Here is an 11,318-nt window from a genome sequence, read left to right on the forward strand (position 1 = left end):
CAGAAACACTCACCCAAAATGGTAAGGAAATAGAATATCACTTTTGAGTTCCTGCTTTGTAAGAAACCGCCACAGGTCTTCCTCTACGTCGGCGGGGTGTTTTTCTAACACATATCCATTAACAATGTGTGGGTCAATGAACCCAACATCATGGATGTTCCTTATTCTGCATTCCTTAATCTTCATTCTGCATAATAGCTGTAGGAATTCGTTGCATAGAAAACAAAAAAATTTCCTACCGTGAGAACGCAATCCAAGCCAAGATGCAATCTAGAAGACGAGAGCAACGAGGGGATGATCGAGACTCACCCTTGAAGATTTCCAAAGCCTACAAGATGAGGCTCTTGTTGCTGCGGTAGACGATCACTTGCCGCTTGCAAAAGCGCGTAGAAGATCTTGATCACGGTGTCACGATTGGGCAGCACCTCCGTACTCGGTCACACGTTCGGTGTTTATGAAGACGACGTCCACCTCCCCGTTCCAGCGGGCAGCGGAAGTAGTAGCTCCTCCTTGAATCCGGCAGCACGACGGCGTGGTGGCGGTGGCGATGGAGATCTCCGGCGGAGCTTCGCTAAGCGTTGCGGGAGAGGGGGAGGAGTGGGGCGGCTAGGGTTTGGGGAGAGGGGGTGGCCGGCCTCCTTCGGGTGCGGCCAAGGTGGTGGTGTTGTGGTGGCCGGCCCCCTCCCCTTGGCCCCTCATTATATAGGTGGAACCCCCAAGTGTTGGACTACAAGTCTTCGAATAAGACCCCAACCCAAAACCTTCCATGTAGTAGGGAAACCTACCCAAGGTGGGACTCCCACCCAAGTGGGATTCCCACCCTTCCATGAGGGGGGGTGGCCGGCCCCCTTGGTGGAGTCCACCTTGGACTCCCCCCTCTAGGGTTGGCCGGCCATGGGAGGTGGAGTCCCTTCGGGACTCCGCCTTCCAAATTGATTTCTTCCGGACTTTTCTAGAACCTTCTAGAACCTTCCATAAAATCTTCCGGATCATTTTAAATCTTATAAAATGACTTCCTATATATGAATCTTATTCTCCGGACCATTCCGGAACTCCTCGTGATGTCCGGGATCCCATCCGGGACTTCGAACAATACTTCGAACTCCATTCCATATTCAAGTTCTACAATTTCAACATCAAACCTTAAGTGTGTCACCCTACTGTTCGCGAACTATGTGGACATGGTTGAGTACTCTCTCCGACCAATAACCAATAGCGGGATCTGGAGATCCATAATGGCTCCCACATATTCAACGATGACTTTAGTGATCGAATGAACCATTCACATACGATACCAATTCCCTTTGTCACGCGATATTTTACTTGTCCGAGGTTTGATCATCGGTATCACTCTATACCTTGTTCAACCTCGTCTCCTGACAAGTACTCTTTACTCGTACCATGGTATGTGGTCTCTTATGAACTTATTCATATGCTTGCAAGACATTAGAAGACATTCCACCGAGAGGGCCCAGAGTATATCTATCCGTCATCGGGATGGACAAATCCCACTGTTGATCCATATGCCTCAACCCATACTTTCCGGATACTTAATCCCACCTTTATAACCACTCATTTATGCAGTGGCGTTTGACGTAATCAAAGTACCTTTCCGGTATAAGTGATTTACATGATCTCATGGTCATAAGGACTAGGTAACTATGTATCGAAAGCTTATAGCAAATAACTTAATGACGTGATCTTATGCTACACTTAATTGGGCGTGTCCATTACATCATTCATATAATGATATAACCTTGTTATTAATAACATCCAATGTTCATGATTATGAAACTAGTCATCCATTAATCAACAAGCTAGTTAAGAGGCATACTAGGGACTCTTTGTTGTTTACATATCACACATGTATCAATGTTTCAGTTAATACAATTATAGCATGGTATATAAACATTTATCATAAATATAAAGATATATAATAACCACTTTTATTATTGCCTCTTGGGCATATCTCCAACAATAGCGTACACAACAATATAGTTAGGACAATATATATATATATATATATATATATATATATATATATATATATATATATATATATGACATATTCATACTACACCGGAGTGTAGTTACACCCGCGCGTGTTTCTCATAATCTAGAGAGTATCTATCGTACCGGAGAGTATGTACATGTAGTATGAAGTATATTAGACTATTTTGGTAGTATATATAATACTTTGTAGGTAGTATGTACATTTTTTTACGTAGACTCATTTTTACGTATACATATGCATGTATTTCGGCTATATAGTGCAAACTACATGCTCACTTGCATTTTTTTCCACCAAACTTGGTTTAAAATATCTTAGATATAGTGTAAGAACATACTCAAACCGGTAAAGTATGGTACATACTTCCATATGGTAGTATATGAGACATGGGTGTAGTTACACCCAGGAGTAGAAAGTATTTATCCTATATATATATATATATACATATATATATAGTGCAGGCAATGAACGAGATGGGGTAGAAATAAATCACTTACAGAACGTAGCAACTGATGATAGATTTGTCGAGCTCGCGCAGATTGAAAAGCTGGAACAATTCACTCAGATGAACTGTTACATAGTAATGTTTGAAATGATGCTCATGTCTAACTTCCGCATAAATATATTCTTTGGCGTTTTTATTTTTTATGTAACCCTTGTACCAATTTAATAGACTTTTCATTTGTGGAGATAGATCCTCTTCCTGCGCAGGCTCGACGAGAGGCCCATTCGGCACATATGTAATTACTACCTCCCTCACTGGCGCCTCCTCAAGGCCTAACAGTGCACGAAGAGTCATACCGATCAGGGCCGCTTGTTCTCTGGCACCCGTTACTGTCATTCCATGTTCTGCCGCAGCTGCTATGATTGTGGGGTCCATTAGTTCAGCATCCGGACCGGCGGCTTTCACTATGAGCGGGGCGATCGATTGTTTACTTTGTTCCCCGAGCTGGGCAACTCGTTTCCCGCTTTTTTTACTTGCTAATTCTTTCTCGGCCTCCTCCAAGGCTTTCTTCTCCTGCTTCTCCACCAACTCTTTCTTCTCCTTCAACATGAGTACTTGCCTACGAAGTTCACGTGCATAGTCGTCAGGCAGATTCTTCGCGGCTTGGGACGGTGTGCTCAAAAATGACTTAGCCCACTTCTTTTCCTTGTCAGAATATACTGACTTGGGCTCGGGCTCTCTTTTCGCCTTCGATTCCGCCCTCCATTTCTCATGGTGAGCAGCCGCGGCCGCGTCGACTTCCTCGGCACTACGTTCCCAAGGCCTTGTGGGGAGAGGCTTCAGTGATGGCTCCGGTACCTTTGTGGTCTTAGGTACATAAGGGTCCGGGTTAATAGTCCAGGACTGCTTCTGCTTCTTCGCCGAAGGTGGATTGGGGGGCGGCGTCTGCTTACCCGCCCGGGGCGGACTGGGGGGCGGCGGCTGCTTACCCGCCGGAGGTGAATTGGGGGGCGGCGTCGGCTGACGTGAAGGAGGTGTAGGTGAAGCACCACCACCACCACCACCGCCACCGCCACCACCACCGTAGGGGGGTGGACTTGTTGGCCTTGGCGCCTCGCCTGGAAACTTGATAAACTTCTTTTGCCATAGAATGAACTGGCGCTTGACATCTCCAAGTCTTCTCTCCCCTTCAGGTGTAGCAATGTCAATCTCCAGGTCCTCAAACCCTTGTACTATGTCCTCCACCGTGACACGAGCATAGCCATCTTGAATGGGGTTGTTGTGGTGGAGTGCTCCAGGTTCACATGGTAAAGCACTGCCGATGGCTACCTTCATGGACATGTTCCCCATTGGATAATATAGATGACATTATTTCATCTCCTTTACATCGTCCACGGGGTAGCGAGGAGGCTCCGGTGCAGTAATATCGATCGTCGGTGCATGTGCATTAGCACCAGCCGGTGGGGCTCCGTGGAAGCCACGCTGCTTCTCCGCTGCTGGCTTCCGACATCCGGTGGATGATCTTCATGCGTCCGAGCTACCTCTCTTTCTTGTACTAGTACATTCAGGGTTTTCTTCATCTCATTGAATTCCGATGCCAACTGCGCCACAACATCTTTTTCCCGATCCGCCTTTCTCTTACGGCTTCTGTAACTGTAGGGGTCGTTTTCCTGGGACAACCCTTCTTTCCACGAAATGACGCCTTTGCCTCGTACACGTCCTCCGTGTTCAGGATTCCCGAGGGCTTTTGTCAGCGCGTCATTCTCTCTGTTGAATTTGATCTTCCCCTCTTGAGCATCCCTCATTGCGTCAATAAGGGCTTGGGTGGGTTTAAACTTTGTGTCTCGGTGGGTACACTCCCCTGTCACCGGGTCTAGCGTTCCCCCATGTGACGCCCCAAAGCCGGTATCCTGAGGATCCCAGCGAACCAGCCGAAATCCACACGATATCGATTTTAGGAGACGCACCACCAAGCGCCTCGTACACGCCGAAGCATGCACGCGATGCGGGTGGAATCAATCACGAGAGGTAACATTACAACAGGATTACAATAGAGCCCACAAGAAACATATATATTACAACAACGACTCCAACGAGTCAAGATACAAGTATACATACAAAGATCCAAATCATACAGAAGATCAAATACATCCGAGTACGGACAAGATACAAATTGGACTAAGAGTCCTGAAGATAAACGATGACGTCCATAACCCTGCCCAGGCCAAGCCGGAAGGGTAACCTTGCTAGCGTCGTCTTCATCGAACATATCTTCATACCTGCCCGGTTATATCCCGTAGAAGCAGCAATAAGTACGGGTTCGTACTTAACAAGACTTCAAGACGTATAAGCATTCGTCAACCAGTCGTCCTTTGTACTTGAGGCACGCAGGGGACTTAGAGGACGCAAGAGGAACGTCATAGGCAATATGGTGGGGTTAAGCGGCAGCACGCAAGCACTAAAAACCTATAGAGACACTCTACAACATTCGTCTAAACAGAGAAGGTGAGAGAGCGCACAACTAACAGTTCTATACTCTGCAAACATAACACAGCCGATGTGTTTCCCCCTCGCAAGAAAGTACTTACAAGGGCACTCAAACGGTTGACAAGTTTTAACCATTTATTGTTGAAGTTGTGCTAACTTACTACACAAGTTATTATGATTGAAACAACAGGTGTAAGTTGTCTATGGTCGAGTCATACAGCTCCAAGTCGTCCATAACCGCGGACACGGCTTATCGATAAGATGTAACCCTGCAGGGGTGCCCAAATGTGCCCACACGCACGATCAAACCACTTGCGACAGGTGGAAATCACGACTCGCACTCTCCTTCACGACAACAATGTCCAGGAAGCCACCTAACCAAGTTGAACCCGTATCGAAGTCCGGCCGTATCTCCGAAGCGGACTTAGCTATGTGTGTCAACGTGCTAGGTGGTTTAAACACACACTGGGGCGATAAACCACTTCGCAGAGGCTCCACGACCTATACGTGCATACCAGAAACAAGGGATACATGGCACCCAGGGGCTTCCCAAAATAAATAAGTAACAGGCTGGCATGCACGCAAACAACAAATGGTAAAACATATAAACTAGTTGTGGCCACTGGACAAAGCTGTAGATTCCGGCAGTGGTCGAGGGGAGACCCAGAAACATACCCACGTGTGGTTAGAGCGCTCAGTCTCGGAACAGATAACAAGAACTCGGGGTCCTAGGTTTTAAAGAAACACAAGTGAGCCGTCATAAAACGAGCAACTGACCCACCGATGTCTCCGCTTAACAATTATTAACAAGTAACCATGATATCCTCAACATATATAACCATGTAGCATGTGTCATGATCCCCAACAGATAACCGATAAGATAGCGGTAACGGTAACACGATATAAACAACACTAGCATGCACTACGACTCGCAAGGCAGACCCGGTAACCAAACAACAGCTGTAGGAGGTTGGTGGAGTCAATATAGGCTGCTTGAGGTAACGAGTGGACGGGACACGTGACAAGAACGCAACTTAAGGATAGCATGAGGGAGAAGGCAAAATAAAATAGGTGAGCGACTTCTGCAGGGGCAGGAGTATAGGGGAAATGCTTGCCTGTTGAAGCTTGCCAAGGGACATCCGGAGAACTTGTCGTATCTCACCACACCACTTCGCGATCCTATCCGGGAAGAAACAAAACGCTACAACAAACAACGGATGCACAACTTACTCAAAAGAATCGGCATGATCAAGATATGGTATGCATGGCATAGCAACGATGATGTAATACAACTTATCCATATTAAGCGAGATTGGAATCCCAACATTTAATTATTGGGTTCATGTTGTTTTTCTACCGACAAGTTTAAATTGTTATTAGCATGGCATGGGTGAGATACTTCAATATTAATCGGAGCGAGGAACCGTAGCCGGTAATTCCCAAATACTCTGTGTTTATTTATTAGGTGCGATGCAAACTAAAACGAAATTACATGATGCCAGATGCAAACATGTATATGGATGACATATTTAGATTCCTCATAATTTTCTGATCAAAATAGACATATAATTTGCAGCATTTGGATTTGTAAAACTTGAGGTATGAATTAAACAAGATTTGCAAAAGAAAGATGGAATATGGAGCACGGAAAGTTTCCATCTGAAGATCTCCAGGAAAGAACACGTGATGCTAGCCAGTGGAGCTGATCGATGGTTTTCCAAAATAAGCAGAGAACAAGGTAAAGCGATAGCCCAGTTTTCTGAAATTTAGCTGACGAAAAGGAGCACAGGTTCACTGAAACTGAACATAGACAATTCTGAAACTGAAAGTGTGACAGAGAGAAACGGGGCCTTTTGCCTTCCCTGGATTTTGATTGATGGATTTGTTGAATGACGACACAGGAAGGAACCACTTCAGTTAAGCTCCAGAATTTGATTTGAATTAGATATAGAACGGTTTGAGCAAAATACAGGGATCAACCAGCTGGTCAAACTAGCAAGCAGGCAAGCAGGCAGCTGAAAAGAAGTCGTATGTAGCTAGTCAGCTACAGTAACTGAAGAAAAGATATTGAACTGATACATGAGGCTGTGTTCTGAAACTGAACCAGAGACGGAACAACAATGCTACAGCTAACGGATCCCGAGATGGTGTTCGGTCTCCGGGCTTCCCGGAAATCTACCAAGTGTTCCAACTAGCTGGGTAGATATTGTTTTGAAGGATACAGGGTAACAACTGGGAGGTAGCTAACTGAATATGTCGACAGCAGCAAACTAAATCAGATACAGAACTGCAAGGAAAAAGGACGCCTTGCGCGATCCACAACGAACGATCTTGAGACTCACCTTCGGTGCAGATGTAACAAGCCAGCCAACTGAAGAGAGGGGCTCAGTCCTTTGAAGGAAACCAGGTGAAACTCGACCAAGATCGACGCTGCTGAGGATCTGGCGGCACACACGACGAGCTGCAACGGCGAACAGCGGAATCGGACGCGGACGACAGCGTCAGCGCGAGAAAGCGAAAAAGATGAACGGGAGAACGACAGGGAACTCAGGCGGAGGCTCACCACGTCGAGGGAGAAAGTTGGGGAGGATGGAGACGACGGCGGGGCGAAGCGGAGGTCGTCGGCGTGCACGGCGGTGCTCCAGGTACGTCTTGGCGGTGGCGGCGTACTCGAGCAGCTCCGGCTCCGGTTCAGCGAGGAGGAAGAGGGCGCCACGGCGGCTCCATCCCCGCGCTTGGCGCAGCGAACGGCGGCGAACAACGACGGCAAGGACGGCGATTTCCGGCAGGTTTTCTTTGATGCTACAGACGAACTGAATTTCTCCTCAAGTTGTGAAGAAGAAAGAAGGGAGATTGGGAGGAGGCGGCAGCAAGAGGGAGCTAGGGTTCTCTGGTTTGGTGGCTTGATTTTGAGGAGAGGGGAAAGTGATTGGAGGCAGGTAGAAGAGGCTCAGGCCATGAGGTAACAGCAGCAGGGAACGACCATGTCAAAGACAGGAAAAGAAAAGAAGAAGGTCGGGTGATCCTGGGCCTGATGGCTATTTGGATATTTCTTTCTTTTCCAATTTATTTCATTTTCTTTTATGTTTTATTTTATTCAAAGCAAAGCCAAATTGAATTGGGATAAGAATAGGAAGGTTTGTAAATAATTTTAATTCATTGTTGTATCTACTGTAAACAAAACCAAACATTTGTTACTTTCCAAAAATATTCTTAAGTTAATTAATTGCAAAGTAAGAAATTAAAGAGAAGGGGTTAGGGTTTTGTTAGAAGAAAACGAGAAGGGGGAGGTTTAATATATAAACCATATGAGAGGGAAAATAAAATAATTAGGGTTTTATAAAATAGTTTTATTTTGTTAAAACATGGATGATATGATGCATGATGCATGATGATGCATAAAAAGGAAAAGAACAAACAAATCTAATATGGGAATTTTTCCTGGGTCGCTACAATCGACACCACTAACAAGGGATCGCGCCCCGAGATCCCACGCCATGGTACGAGGGAGAGGGGTGAACTATCGGATCTTCAGGCGACGTGTTGATCTCCTCGACACCACTAACAAGAGTTCATGCTCCATGTAGAACGGTCGACACCACTAACAAGGGTTGTTGCTCCGTTGATGATGATGTAGTTGCGGCAGAGTTCTTCGAAGATCGAACCTACTAGGTTAAGGCAAAGATCGTCCAACCCACGTGTAAGCCTAATACTCAGAGAAACTCAGATAAGAGAGAAGACTCAAAACTCGCATAGGTAAGATGAGAAAGAATATAGGTAAGAAGAAAAATCAGAGCTAATCAGAACTATCCAACGAGTTTTAGAAAATAGTTTGGACTCTCTAAACTCAACGACCGTTGGCAAGGTTATCCTACAGGCTGGACTAGTGGGGTATCGATAACCTGATGCTCTGATACCAACTTGTGACGCCCCAAAGCCGGTATCCTGAGGATCCCAGCGAACCAGCCGAAATCCACACGATATCGATTTTAGGAGACGCACCACCAAGCGCCTCGTACACGCCGAAGCATGCACGCGATGCGGGTGGAATCAATCACGAGAGGTAACATTACAACAGGATTACAATAGAGCCCACAAGAAACATATATATTACAACAACGACTCCAACGAGTCAAGATACAAGTATACATACAAAGATCCAAATCATACAGAAGATCAAATACATCCGAGTACGGACAAGATACAAATTGGACTAAGAGTCCTGAAGATAAACGATGACGTCCATAACCCTGCCCAGGCCAAGCCGGAAGGGTAACCTTGCTAGCGTCGTCTTCATCGAACATATCTTCATACCTGCCCGGTTATATCCCGTAGAAGCAGCAATAAGTACGGGTTCGTACTTAACAAGACTTCAAGACGTATAAGCATTCGTCAACCAGTCGTCCTTTGTACTTGAGGCACGCAGGGGACTTAGAGGACGCAAGAGGAACGTCATAGGCAATATGGTGGGGTTAAGCGGCAGCACGCAAGCACTAAAAACCTATAGAGACACTCTACAACATTCGTCTAAACAGAGAAGGTGAGAGAGCGCACAACTAACAGTTCTATACTCTGCAAACATAACACAGCCGATGTGTTTCCCCCTCGCAAGAAAGTACTTACAAGGGCACTCACACGGTTGACAAGTTTTAACCATTTATTGTTGAAGTTGTGCTAACTTACTACACAAGTTATTATGATTGAAACAACAGGTGTAAGTTGTCTATGGTCGAGTCATACAGCTCCAAGTCGTCCATAACCGCGGACACGGCTTATCGATAAGATGTAACCCTGCAGGGGTGCCCAAATGTGCCCACACGCACGATCAAACCACTTGCGACAGGTGGAAATCACGACTCGCACTCTCCTTCACGACAACAATGTCCAGGAAGCCACCTAACCAAGTTGAACCCGTATCGAAGTCCGGCCGTATCTCCGAAGCGGACTTAGCTATGTGTGTCAACGTGCTAGGTGGTTTAAACACACACTGGGGCGATAAACCACTTCGCAGAGGCTCCACGACCTATACGTGCATACCAGAAACAAGGGATACATGGCACCCAGGGGCTTCCCAAAATAAATAAGTAACAAGCTGGCATGCACGCAAACAACAAATGGTAAAACATATAAACTAGTTGTGGCCACTGGACAAAGTTGTAGATTCCGGCAGTGGTCGAGGGGAGACCCAGAAACATACCCACGTGTGGTTAGAGCGCTCAGTCTCGGAACAGATAACAAGAACTCGGGGTCCTAGGTTTTAAAGAAACACAAGTGAGCCGTCATAAAACGAGCAACTGACCCACCGATGTCTCCGCTTAACAATTATTAACAAGTAACCATGATATCCTCAACATATATAACCATGTAGCATGTGTCATGATCCCCAACAGATAACCGATAAGATAGCGGTAACGGTAACACGATATAAACAACACTAGCATGCACTACGACTCGCAAGGCAGACCCGGTAACCAAACAACAGCTGTAGGAGGTTGGTGGAGTCAATATAGGCTGCTTGAGGTAACGAGTGGACGGGACACGTGACAAGAACGCAACTTAAGGATAGCATGAGGGAGAAGGCAAAATAAAATAGGTGAGCGACTTCTGCAGGGGCAGGAGTATAGGGGAAATGCTTGCCTGTTGAAGCTTGCCGAGGGACATCCGGAGAACTTGTCGTATCTCACCACACCACTTCGCGATCCTATCCGGGAAGAAACAAAACGCTACAACAAACAACGGATGCACAACTTACTCAAAAGAATCGGCATGATCAAGATATGGTATGCATGGCATAGCAACGATGATGTAATACAACTTATCCATATTAAGCGAGATTGGAATCCCGACATTTAATTATTGGGTTCATGTTGTTTTTCTACCGACAAGTTTAAATTGTTATTAGCATGGCAAGCATGGCATGGGTGAGATACTTCAATATTAATCGGAGCGAGGAACCGTAGCCGGTAATTCCCAAATACTCTGTGTTTATTTATTAGGTGCGATGCAAACTAAAACGAAATTACATGATGCCAGATGCAAACATGTATATGGATGACATATTTAGATTCCTCATAATTTTCTGATCAAAATAGACATATAATTTGCAGCATTTGGATTTGTAAAACTTGAGGTATGAATTAAACAAGATTTGCAAAAGAAAGATGGAATATGGAGCACGGAAAGTTTCCATCTGAAGATCTCCAGGAAAGAACACGTGATGCTAGCCAGTGGAGCTGATCGATGGTTTTCCAAAATAAGCAGAGAACAAGGTAAAGCGATAGCCCAGTTTTCTGAAATTTAGCTGACGAAAAGGAGCACAGGTTCACTGAAACTGAACATAGACAATTCTGAAACTGAAAGTGTGACAGAGAGAAA

At 45.6% G+C, this 11,318-nt stretch overlaps 1 long non-coding RNA gene across 1 annotated transcript; it reads right to left on the reverse strand.

Annotated features, from left to right (window-relative positions):
- Positions 1-9,023: 9,023 nt before the first annotated feature.
- Positions 9,024-10,668, reverse strand: LOC139836158 (uncharacterized). The gene is made up of 2 exons (XR_011752582.1): positions 10,581-10,668; positions 9,024-9,257 (listed from the first exon to the last, which is right to left on the reverse strand). It is a non-coding gene; the product is annotated as an uncharacterized lncRNA (long non-coding RNA).
- Positions 10,669-11,318: the final 650 nt, after the last annotated feature.

The sequence above is a fragment of the Lolium perenne genome, chromosome 2, assembly GCF_019359855.2.
Source record: "Lolium perenne isolate Kyuss_39 chromosome 2, Kyuss_2.0, whole genome shotgun sequence".
In the NCBI taxonomy this organism is placed as follows: domain Eukaryota; kingdom Viridiplantae; phylum Streptophyta; class Magnoliopsida; order Poales; family Poaceae; genus Lolium; species Lolium perenne.